The sequence below is a fragment of the Ooceraea biroi genome, chromosome 13 (assembly GCF_003672135.1).
Source record: "Ooceraea biroi isolate clonal line C1 chromosome 13, Obir_v5.4, whole genome shotgun sequence".
NCBI classification, from domain to species: Eukaryota; Metazoa; Arthropoda; class Insecta; order Hymenoptera; family Formicidae; genus Ooceraea; species Ooceraea biroi.
The window spans coordinates 6275370-6288701 of NC_039518.1; the positions used below are offsets into that span (position 1 = coordinate 6275370).

Genomic DNA, 13332 nt, shown 5'->3' on the forward strand with positions numbered 1-13332 from the left:
AACACGCTTTAGAGGATACACACTTTGATAATTTCGAAGAAGTGCGAAAATTCGTCGACGAATGGATCAACTCGAAAGAAGAGTCATTTTATCGTGGTGGAACCCATCTCTTGCCAGAAAGATGGGAAAAAGTGATAGAAAACGAAGGAAAATATTTTGATGAAGGTATTCATTCATTATCATATTTAAATATTGGGTGAGTGCAAAAGTTTTGATGGGTTTCTCATAGATGTCGTAACTGATTCAGTTCTACGGCAGCACTTAGAAATTCGTAGATGTATTATATACCGTTTAAAAGGTAATACTTCTAGCTATCGTTATAAATGGGAATTGGCTTGATTTAAATCAGTTTTGTTGTTTTAGAATACAATTGAAAATGAATATTGATAGAATTCATTTGCGTGTATGATGTACGAGTTTCGGAGAGGAACACGCATTTCGGATACCGTAAAAAACATTTGCGATGCGTTTGGACAGAACGCTGTGTCGATTCCAACTTGCGAAAGATGGTTCGCAAAATTTAAACGGGGTGATTTTAATCTTGAAGATCAGCCACGCTCCGGTCGGCCTTCTGACATTGATGACGATATTGTGCGCAATTTAGTGGATACCAATTCACGAATTTCGACACAAGAAGGTGCTGAGAGATTAAATGTTAACAGATCAACCGCATTTCGACATTTAAAAAAACTTGGATACAATTTAAAGCTTGATGTTTGGGTGCCACATAATCTGACAGAAAAGAATAAAATGGACCGAGTCTCTATAGCTAATTCCTTGCTTGGCCGATTAAAAACCGATCCGTTTTTGGATCGATTAGTAACAGGAGACGAAAAATGGATCCAATACGACAATGTGGAACGGAAACGAACTTGGAGGAAGAGTAATGAAAGCGGTCAGCCAATGCCAAAGGCCGGTTTGCATCCTCGGAAGGTTATGATCTCAGTATGGTGGGATTGTAAAGGTGTGATCTTTTATGAGCTGCTATCTGTTGGCGAAATGATCAATTCTGATAAGTATTTTCAACAATTGGATAATTTGAAGGCAGCAATTGAAGAAAAACGTCCGAGTTTGGCCAAACGGAAAGGCGTTATGTTCCATCATGATAATGCTAAACCCGATACTTCGATGCAAACGCAACGCAAGCTCAGGGAGTTAAATTGGGATCTTCTATTACACCCGCCGTATTCTCCTGATATTGCTCCATCTGACTCATTTGTTTCGATCGTTACAAAATAGTTTGAATGGTAAAAAATTCGCTTCTTTTGACGATGTACAAAACTTCGTTTCTTCATTCTTTAACGAAAAGTCGGCTACGTTTTATGACAGAGGCATACGAATGCTACCAGAACGTTGGCAAAAGATAATAGAGAACAATGGAGATTACTTGACAGAATGAATAAATCGTTTTGCATTAAATTACTCAGTCTATTTTTCTATCATGATATCCATCAAAACTTTTGCACTCACCCAATACATGCGTTTTTGAGCAAAAAAAAACCCTCAAAACTAAATCATACCCCTAATATATCGGAACGATCTCCGTAAATTCAATCCTCCCGAGTGGCTGCCGAACGTTGCATAACGCGGCGATCGAGTCATCGTCACGCGGGATCCTCCTCGTGCGCGAGTGACTCAAACGCGCGCGCGAGTCACCTAGATATCTGGCGCGTCTCTTGCATTTCGTTGCAACGCGTTGACTCACGATGCGTGGGCACGATATGCGAAACACGCTCCGGGATCCGTGCAGATTTTCTGGGACAGATATTAAATCCGCGGAGCATCGCCGGAGCGAAACGTCGGTGACTTCACGTTGCGAATCATTAGCCACGCCGCGGGTGATCGAGGAACGCGGGAGATCATCTTCGCGGGCGCGATCGCGGATGCGTTTCGTCCGACAGCGACGATAAGACGCGGAGACACGTAATCCTAATCCCGCGGGAGCGCAGGATCCGCTTCGTCGCGAGGACCGCAAGCATCCGAGCATGGATATACAGGGTCCGCCACTTAAATCCGGACAAATTAAAATTTGAAATTCCCGCTATGTATTGGGTCGTCCGGAAAGTTCGTGCCGATTTTGAAGGAAAATTCAAAGGCAACATTTTTTTATGTCGATAAATATTTATTGTCTTATGTATGCACCGTTTTGTTTCACAACCTTTGTCCATCTTTCGCGCAACTGGAAGATTCCATTCTCCCAGAACTTCTTAGGTTTCTCGGCGAAAAACTCCTCAAGGTGGTTTTTTATGTCGATCAAAGAGTTGAAGTTCTTGCCGCTAAGAGAATTTTGCAAAGACCTAAATAAGTGAAAGTCTGAAGGTGCAATGTCTGGTGAATACGATGGGTGAGGTAGCACATCCCAGCCAAACTCCAACAATTTTTGTCGGATAGTCAAAGAAACATGAGGTCTGGCATTGTCCTGATGGAACACGACGCCCTTCCTATTAGCTAATTCTGGACGTTTTTCCTGAATCGCTGTCTTTAATTCGTCCAGTTGCGAGCAGTACTTATCTGCATTTATCGTTTGGTTGTGTGGTAGGAGCTCATAATATAGGTTTCCTTTCCAATTCCACCAGACACAGAGCATGACTTTTTTTGGATGAAGGCCGGCTTTCGGAGTGGTTAATGCTGGTTCATTTCGCTTACCCCAGGATCTTTTTCGTTCTACATTGTTGTAAATGATCCATTTTTCGTCACCCGTCACTAATTGCTTCAAAAATGGTATGTTTTCGTTGCGCTTGTACAGCGAGTCGCAGATGGAAATGCGATCCATTAAATTTTTTCGGCCAAATTATGCGGAACCCATACATCATAGCGACTTACGTAACCAAGCTTCACTACATGATCGTGGATAGTGGTTTTCGATATTTTCAGTATCTCTGCTAATTCACGTGTCGTGTAGCGCGGGTTATTCTCGATCAGTGTCTTGATTTGGTCATCATCAGTAGTAGAGGGTCTGCCCGAGCGTTCTTGGTCTTTAAGGTTAAAATCACCAGCTCTAAACTTAGCGAACCACTTATGTACGGTTCTTTCAGCTAAAGCGCCTTCTCCGTAAACAGAACATATCGAATTTGTTGCTTGTGAGGCATTTTTGCCTTTCCGGTAATAGAAAAGCATCAAGTGTCTAAAATGTTCTTTGTTTTCTTCCATCTTCAAAAGAGTACAAAACTGACACGACTCAATTTATCTCAAAAAACTTTTTTCCTAAAGATGCGTTGAAATGTCACCTTTAAGCATATGTATATAAATCGTATGTTTTCAATAACATTGATATATTCAGACATGTTCCAACGCCATCTATTAAAAATCGGCACGAACTTTCCGGACGACCCAATAAGAGTGCAGCAGTGGGTGTCAGATGGCGTAAAAGTAAGTCAGAGATGTGGGTAAGACGTTAATAACCTCGAAATGGCCGAGTCGTTCAGTTCGATATCGGAATATAACCGGAGAGCAGCGGTTATTGAAGGTGTTCGCGCCGGAAGGACGCCAAATGAAATCATCAAGTTTTTCAGATATCCCAGATCGACGGTTTGACATTGTCCAGAGGTATGCGGCCTCAGAGGAGTCCGAGGTGGATTCCGGCACTCCGGCGAGAAAGATACACGTAAGGGAGAAGGCGACACGGACTCCGGAACTCATTCGAAAAGCACAAGACCTCATTTCGAAAGATCCAGGGACCTCACTCACAAAATTGGCGGCCGTCTTGGGGGTGGATGGAAACTGTGGCCTCTGGGAGGCCGTACATATTTCAACAAGACGACGCACCCGCTCACACGAGTCATTTAGTGCAAAACTGGCTCTCCGACAATGTCGATATGTTTTGGTCGAAGGATTTCTGGCCTTCCAATAGTCCCGACCTGAATCCTCTCGACTACTACGTGTGGGGCGTAGTCGAGAGGGTTACTAACAAAGCCAGACACCCCAACGTGGCCTCCCTCCGGGCCGCTATTGAAGCGGCATTCGCGAAAATGGACCGGACGCAATTACAGACGGCGTGCTCGCGCTTTTGAATCAGGATCAAGGCGGCGATCGAGGCGCAGGGCGGCTACATTGAGTGAAAAAACTCAGAAAAGATCCCTCACCTTAACTATAAAAGAATTTATTTGTATCTCTATATATTTTCTGTAATACACGACTTTTTCGAGAAAACATTTTCATGTCCGGATTTAAGTGGCGGACCCTGTATACTCTTTTGCCCTTTCTCTGCATTGCTAATTTCTAACTTCGTTGCGATCTAGATCCCGGATCTATCCAAGATCTCGGATCGCTGAAATACCTTTCGGTGCTCGACGCAGAAGTCACAATCGACGGGAGATCGTTTCCAGTGTGTCCGCGACGACTATTTTCTGCAAGCACGCAAGATTCACCTGATTAATTCGCAGCTGGCAGGACTTACAAACAACGCCGAGCGTTCGTTCGCGTAATTGGCGTGTAATAATTGCTCGTGCGTACGTAGGAACGATAAAAAGATCTGCCCGAGGCTCGGCTCCGACAATCTCACGTGTACGATTTTTCTCACGAGACCGATAAATTAGGCCGATCGGATTATCCGGTTCGCGAGGCCGTGCACGGCGCCGTCGATTGCCAGCGGGACTTACATGCACGCACGTACGTTTGTACATACGCGAACGCGTGGCATATATTAGCGACGAAACGTCGTGATTAACGTCGCGCCGGGTTGGCGTAGCTCGCGGCGCGGATTTATGTGAGACGCGGCGACGAACCCGGGGCCGTTTAATTGCGGATTCTCATGGCACCGCGAGCGATAATCTCGCTAGCGAGAGCCACCTGGAAATTATACGCCGTGCTTAACGGTTCTCACGGAATTATATTGGTCCCCGTAGAGGCGGTCGCGAAGGCTCGCCGGACTTAATCCTGTCGTGGTATCGAGACCTAGAAGTGCAAACGAGAATCCTACGTGCGCCGATTACGTCATTGCATAATGCATCGCACTTTACTAAATGATCGTCGATGCTAATGACAATGTTTAATCGGGTGTGGCTGTATTTTGCGCTAATTCTGTTCAATAATCCTGGAATGAGACGATCCGGGCGGGTCGAGATGGTCTCTCGAACACACTGTGAATCGTGACAACTCGTATGTTGGGTTGCGACCGTAAGGCGCAGAGGATCCAGCGACTGCAGTGCTGGTAAAGCCAAGTTTATCGTGTACTTTTTTATTATTAGGGGTGTGATTTAGTTTTGAGGGTTTTTTGCTCAAAAACGCATGTATTTAAATATGATAATGAATGAATACCTTCATCAAAATATTTTCCTTCGTTTTCTAACACTTTTTCCCATCTTTCTGGCAAGAGATCGATTCCACCACGATAAAATGACTCTTCTTTTCAGTTGATCCATTCGTCGACGAATTTTCGCACTTCTTCGAAATTATCAAAGTGTGTATCCTCTAAAGCGTGTTGCATCGACCGGAACAAATAATAATCGCATGGAGCAATGTCCGGAGAATACGCGGGGTGCGGTAAGACTTGCCATTCGAGCTCTAATAGTGTCTGTTTCACTGACAACGCAACGCGAGGTCGAGCGTTGTCACGAAGAAGAATCACTTTCCGTCGTTTACTCGCAATTTGTGGTCGTTTTTGGTCCAATGCTTGCTTCAACTTGTACAATTGGTGTCGATAACGATCAGCCGTGACAGTCCCATGCGGATTTAACAGCTCATAGTATACTATCCCACCAAATACAGAGCGTTACTTTTGAACCGTGAATATTGCGTCTCGGAGTGGATGTTGATGGTTCGCCTGGATCCACCCATGATTTTCGGCGTTTCGGATTATCAAAATAGATCCACTTTTCATCCCCAGTAACAATCCGAGACAAAAGACTCTTCTTTTTTTGCCTGGCGATCAGCGAAATGCAAATGTTCAAATGGCACTTTCCGATAATTGATGTCGAACCCATTTCCCTTCTTTCTGAATTTTTCCCATTTCATGTAAATGTTTCGTAACTGTTGTACGATCAACATTTAATGCTCTGGCAAGAGATGGATTCCACCACGATAAAATGACTCTTCTTTTCAGTTGATCCATTCGTCGACGAATTTTCGCACTTCTTCGAAATTATCAAAGTGTGTATCCTCTAAAGCGTGTTGCATCCACCGGAACAAATAATAATCGCATGGAGCAATGTCCGGAGAATACGCGGGGTGCGGTAAGACTTGCCATTCGAGCTCTAATAGTGTCTGTTTCACTGACAACGCAACGCGAGGTCGAGCGTTGTCACGAAGAAGAATCACTTTCCGTCGTTTACTCGCAATTGGTGGTCGTTTTTCGTCCAATGCTTGCTTCAACTTGTACAATTGGTGTCGATAACGATCAGCCGTGACAGTCCCATGCGGATTTAACAGCTCATAGTATACTATCCCACCAAATACAGAGCGTTACTTTTGAACCGTGAATATTGCGTCTCGGAGTGGATGTTGATGGTTCGCCTGGATCCACCCATGATTTTCCGCGTTTCGGATTATCAAAATAGATCCACTTTTCATCCCCAGTAACAATCCGAGACAAAAGACTCTTCTTTTTTTGCCTGGCGATCAGCGAAATGCAAATGTTCAAATGGCACTTTCCGATAATTGATGTCGAACCCATTTCCCTTCTTTCTGAATTTTTCCCATTTCATGTAAATGTTTGGTAACTTGTACGATCAACATTTAATGCTCTGGCAAGAGGTCGATTCCACCACGATAAAATGACTCTTCTTTTCAGTTGATCCATTCGTCGACGAATTTTCGCACTTCTTCCAAATTATCAAAGTGTGTATCCTCTAAAGCGTGTTGCATCGACCGGAACAAATAATAATCGCATGGAGCAATGTCCGGAGAATACGCGGGGTGCGGTAAGACTTGCCATTCGAGCTCTAATAGTGTCTGTTTCACTGACAACGCAACGTGAGGTCGAGCGTTGTCACGAAGAAGAATCACTTTCCGTCGTTTACTCGCAATTGGTGGTCGTTTTTCGTCCAATGCTTGCTTCAACTTGTACAATTGGTGTCGATAACCATCAGCCGTGACAGTCCCATGCGGATTTAACAGCTCATAGTACACTATCCCACCAAATACAGAGCATTACTTTTGAACCGTGAATATTGCGTCTCGGAGTGGATGTTGATGGTTCGCCTGGATCCACCCATGATTTTCGGCGTTTCGGATTATCAAAATAGATCCACTTTTCATCCCCAGTAACAATCCGAGACAAAAGACCCTTCTTTTTTTGCCTGGCGATCAGCGAAATGCAAATGTTCAAATGGCACTTTCCGATAATTGATGTCGAACCCATTTCCCTTCTTTCTGAATTTTTCCCATTTCATGTAAATGTTTGGTAACTGTTGTACGATCAACATTTAATGCTCTGGCAAGAGATGGATTCCACCACGATAAAATGACTCTTCTTTTCAGTTGATCCATTCGTCGACGAATTTTCGCACTTCTTCCAAATTATCAAAGTGTGTATACTCTAAAGCGTGTTGCATCCACCGGAACAAATAATAATCGCATGGAGCAATGTCCGGAGAATACGCGGGGTGCGGTAAGACTTGCCATTCGAGCTCTAATAGTGTCTGTTTCACTGACAACGCAACGTGAGGTCGAGCGTTGTCACGAAGAAGAATCACTTTCCGTCGTTTACTCGCAATTGGTGGTCGTTTTTCGTCCAATGCTTGCTTCAACTTGTACAATTGGTGTCGATAACCATCAGCCGTGACAGTCTCATGCGGATTTAACAGCTCATAGTACACTATCCCACCAAATACAGAGCGTTACTTTTGAACCGTGAATATTGCGTCTCGGAGTGGATGTTGATGGTTCGCCTGGATCCACCCATGATTTTCGGCGTTTCGGATTATCAAAATAGATCCACTTTTCATCCCCAGTAACAATCCGAGACAAAAGACTCTTCTTTTTTTGCCTGGCGATCAACGAAATGCAAATGTTCAAATGGCACTTTCCGATAATTGATGTCGAACCCATTTCCCTCATTTCTGAATTTTTCCCATTTCATGTAAATGTTTCGTAACTGTTGTACGATCAACATTTAATGCTCTGGCAAGTTCTGAAGTGGATCGTGTTGGATTTTCGTGCAATAATGCTTGCAAATCTGCATTTTCAAGCTTTCTTGGTTGTCCCGAGCGTTCTTTGTCCTTCACATCAGTATCACCACTTTTAAAGCGTCTAAACCAGTATTCACACGTCTTAATTGATGGTGATTCTGCGTCACCATAAGTTTCCACAAGAATTCTATAACCGTCAGCCGCAGTTTTCTTTTGATTAAAAAACAAAAGCAACGCATGTGGAAAATGCTCTTTCGGAAGTTGCATTTTTACGATGATATAAACACGATTGTCATTGCATCTATTGCTATAATGCTACTAAATGTCATGGATAATGTCAACACTGTAAGAAACAACAGTTATCGGAAACAGCTATTTTTTTTTATTAAAACAAGATATAAATACATATGGCGCTGGGAACTAGCCCATATTGCCCGCTCTTTACAAATTAGAAAAAAACATTTCTTAAACTCTTAAGAAAGACATGAGTGATATGAACTCAACCTCTCGCACATATGTTGTATAACAATAACCATCTCAATAACTATGAAATTCAAAGATTATCGAAGAATACAACTCATTCAGTACACAACCATATCATTATTTATAAATTCATTTGCATAAGTCTCATTATTAGACTGCGATTTTAATCGTTCCTAGAAAGTTAGTTAACGCTGTAATAGCACCTAAGTTCATTGTATATAAAATTTGCTCAATACTATAAGGACTATAAAACTTATGCCCCTTTAACTCCCGGAGGAGCTGTTGTCTTTCATCATCGAATAGAAAACATTGCCAACAAACATGATTCGCTGTTTGATTGTAGTCATTACGCAAACATAACGGAGAATCAACTATGTGGTGATTAAATAAGCTTTGATTTAGAGAAGTATGTCCGGAACGCAGCCTATTGATCGGAAACAGCTATTGAAACAAACTGACACTACAGCCATCTGTTGCAAAACCCTCAAAACTAAATCGCACTCCTAATAATTTAAGTCTACAAATAAACTGCTTCTTTCTGTTAAATTGATATTATGTTTAGCTGATTAAAGACGCAAAGAATGCAAAAGATGGATGATATTATTGGCTTCCCGTAAAATATCTCGACGTCCGCAGCAAAATCGCTGGCTGAAACGAGCGCGGGGGCGTGCTGGACAAGTAATGGCCCGGGGATAAAAATCGTCAGAAAAAATGATTAAGAAACAAAGGGCTAAACGAGATGCATTTGTCATTCCGTCTCATATAATTTTACGACAATCCCTCGCTGCGTCTCGTGGGTGTGAGCAATTTTCCAGTTCATCTACCAATTCGGCCTCAAACTCCCACGCGATGCTGACGAACGTGACTTCGGGCTCCGGCGTCTGTTCTCTTTGTGCTTGACCAGTCGGCGTGACCGAGAAACGCGCGTTGGCTTTATCTGGCCAGCGACACTCGCTCGCTCCTTTACGCCTTATCGTTCAATTAATCCACACGCACAAAACAATCGGCACACCGATGCACTGCCTGTCGCGGAAATGCGAAACCTGACGCCGATAAAACTGCGATCACGTCATCCAGATATCAATCTCGTTTCGCGTCACGACTCGATCTTGATCAGGATACGTGAAATCGGGGGTGTATCATGATCTCCTGATATGCGCGCGTAATCGTTTCAGATCGAGTCTAAAACGACTGCGGCAGGCTGGACAATAAGACATTGTGCAGCACGAGTGAAAATGTAAACTTGTCGAGTCCATAAACTTCGCCTAGAAAATAACGTTGTGTCTGACAGACGGAATTTTATAAATGAAGTATAGTCCAGATATAATCTAGACAGTCTTTGTAAGTCTTTGCAAGTGTTCACACTCGATAGCAATACTGAGAAACATTTAAATTAACAATTACAAAGTTCCAAGAAGTCATACCAGCAATAACAAGCGCTTAGCATCTTCACGATATGAAATACCTAAATATATTGGGTCGTCCGGAAAGTTCGTGCCGATTTTGAAGGAAAATTCAAAGGCAACATTTTTTTATGTCGATAAATATTTATTGACTTATGTATGCACCGTTTTGTTTCACAACCTTCGTCCATCTTTCACGCAACTGGAAGATTCCATTCTCCCAGAACTTCTTAGGTTTCTCGGCGAAAAACTCCTCAAGGTGGTTTTTTATGTCGATCAAAGAGTTGAAGTTCTTGCCGCTAAGAGAATTTTGCAAAGACCTAAATAAGTGAAAGTCTGAAGGTGCAATGTCTGGTGAATACGGTGGGTGAGGTGGCACATCCCAGCCAAACTCTAACAATTTTTGTCGGGTAGTCAAAGAAACATGAGGTCTGGCATTGTCCTGATGGAACACGACGCCCTTCCTATTAGCTAATTCTGGACGTTTTTCCTGAATCGCTGTCTTTAATTCGTCAGTTGCGAGCAGTACTTATCTGCATTTATCGTTTGGTTGTGTGGTAGGAGCTCATAATATAGGTTTCCTTTCCAATTCCACCAGACACAGAGCATGACTTTTTTTGGATGAAGGCCGGCTTTCGAAGTGGTTAATGCTGGTTCATTTCGCTTACCCCAGGATCTTTTTCGTTCTACATTGTTGTAAATGATCCATTTTTCGTCACCCGTCACTAATTGCTTCAAAAATGGTACGTTTGCGTTGCGCTTGTACAGCGAGTCGCAAATGGAAATGCGATCCATTAAATTTTTTCGGCCAACTTATGCGGAACCCATACATCATAGCGACTTACGTAACCAAGCTTCACTACATGATCGTGGACAGTGGTTTTCGATATTTTCAGTATCTCTGCTAATTCGCTTGTCGTGTAGCGCGGGTTATTCTCGATCAGTGTCTTGATTTGGTCATCATCAGTAGTAGAGGGTCTGCCCGAGCGTTCTTGGTCTTTAAGGTTAAAATCACCAGCTCTAACCTTAGCGAACCACTTACGTACGGTTCTTTCAGCTAAAGCGCCTTCTCCGTAAACAGAACATATCGAATTTGTTGCTTGTGAGGCATTTTTGCCTTTCCGGTAATAGAAAAGCGTCAAGTGTCTAAAATGTTCTTTGTTTTCTCCCATCTTCAAAAGAGTACAAAACTGACACGAATCAATTTATCTGAAACAACTTTTTTCCTAAAGATGCGTTGAAATGTCACCTTTAAGCATATGTATTGGGTCGTCCGGAAAGTTCGTGCCGATTTTGAAGGAAAATTCAAAGGCAACATTTTTTTATGTCGATAAATATTTATTGACTTATGTATGCACCGTTTTGTTTCACAGCCTTCGTCCATCTTTCACGCAACTGGAAGATTCCATTCTCCTAGAACTTCTTAGGTTTCTCGGCGAAAAACTCCTCAAGGTGGTTTTTTATGTCGATCAAAGAGTTGAAGTTCTTGCCGCTAAGAGAATTTTGCAAAGACCTAAATAAGTGAAAGTCTGAAGGTGCAATGTCTGGTGAATACGGTGGGTGAGGTGGCACATCCCAGCCAAACTCCAACAATTTTTGTCGGGTAGTCAAAGAAACATGAGGTCTGGCATTGTCCTGATGGAACACGACGCCCTTCCTATTAGCTAATTCTGGACGTTTTTCCTGAATCGCTGTCTTTAATTCGTCCAGTTGCGAGCAGTACTTATCTGCATGTATCGTTTGGTTGTGTGGTAGGAGCTCATAATATAGGTTTCCTTTCCAATTCCACCAGACACAGAGCATGACTTTTTTTGGATGAAGGCCGGCTTTCGGAGTGGTTAATGCTGGTTCATTTCGCTTACCCCAGGATCTTTTTCGTTCTACATTGTTGTAAATGATCCATTTTTCGTCACCCGTCACTAATTGCTTCAAAAATGGTACGTTTGCGTTGCGCTTGTACAGCGAGTCGCAGATGGAAATGCGATCCATTAAATTTTTTCGGCCAACTTATGCGGAACCCATACATCATAGCGACTTACGTAACCAAGCTTCACTACATGATCGTGGACAGTGGTTTTCGATATTTTCAGTATCTCTGCTAATTCGCTTGTCGTGTAGCGCGGGTTATTCTCGATCAGTGTCTTGATTTGGTCATCATCAGTAGTAGAGGGTCTGCCCGAGCGTTCTTGGTCTTTAAGGTTAAAATCACCAGCTCTAAACTTAGCGAACCACTTACGTACGGTTCTATTCAGCTAAAGCGCCTTCTCCGTAAACAGAACATATCGAATTTGTTGCTTGTGAGGCATTTTTGCCTTTCCGGTAATAGAAAAGCATCAAGTGTCTAAAATGTTCTTTGTTTTCTCCCATCTTCAAAAGAGTACAAAACTGACACGAATCAATTTATCTGAAACAACTTTTTTCCTAAAGATGCGTTGAAATGTCACCTTTAAGCATATGTATATAAATCGTATGTTTTCAATAACATTGATATATTCAGACATGTTCCAACGCTATCTATTAAAAATCAGCACGAACTTTCCGGACGACCCAATATTATACAAAGGATAAAGAAAACAATCATAAAATTTATGATACGATAAACATGTAACTGTAGAAAGAGGAAAGTAACCGGCGAAGGGGAGGCGTTTCTCACTGATCCGTGCAATTCGCTCCAGCCTTGTCCGCGAAATGCCACCTTTTTTTCTGAGGCGGCACAACCGCAGCCTTTTAATCAATGTCGCCCGCGATCGCGTTTCACGCACGTACCAGCGTGGAAATTTATGAATCGACTCGCACGCCTCGGCTTCACCACGCAAAGCGAGTGATCCGCGATTCCCTGAGGGCACACACCGATGAAAAGTTCAGACCTAAACAGCGGCGTAATGCTTTACGCCCGACAGCCCGCACAAAAAAGGTTTCGCACAGCCCATGATATAACGTATCGATGTCTCGGTCCCGGAAATTGGCGGCCGCGATTTGCGCGATTTGCGCGTCACGACAGCCCCGCGCGATTTATTAATCCGCCTCGGCCGGTCGAGAGGAAAATGACGCGCCCACGGGCGTACACGCCTCTATCCGCCGGAAGTTTTTCGCGCGATCCGCGTGCGAGTGGTTTATGTGGGAGCGTGACGCACAAGCGGCGACAATTTTTATCTGCGATCCAGCTCCGCTCGACGAATCTCGGCTCCGGAATCCGGAGCACGATCGTAAATCAGATCAGCTGGGGTCGATCCATGGGAAAATCGAGACCGAATCGAGTCGCGAGCAGGCGACTGAAAGGCGGCCCGTGATTTGTCGCGGACACGTCCCTGGCCCCTAATTGCGCTCGGACCGTCGTCGGTCGTCCACTCACAGCTAATTTGGATGATTGAGACGGCATA

At 43.5% G+C, this 13332-nt stretch overlaps 2 pseudogenes; one reads left to right on the forward strand and one right to left on the reverse strand.

The window, feature by feature from the left end:
* The first annotated feature begins 259 nt into the window (after positions 1-259).
* Positions 260-1415, forward strand: LOC113563213 (annotated as a pseudogene).
* Positions 1416-2641: 1226 nt separating this feature from the next.
* On the reverse strand, positions 2642-2937 carry LOC113563214 (annotated as a pseudogene).
* Positions 2938-13332: the final 10395 nt, after the last annotated feature.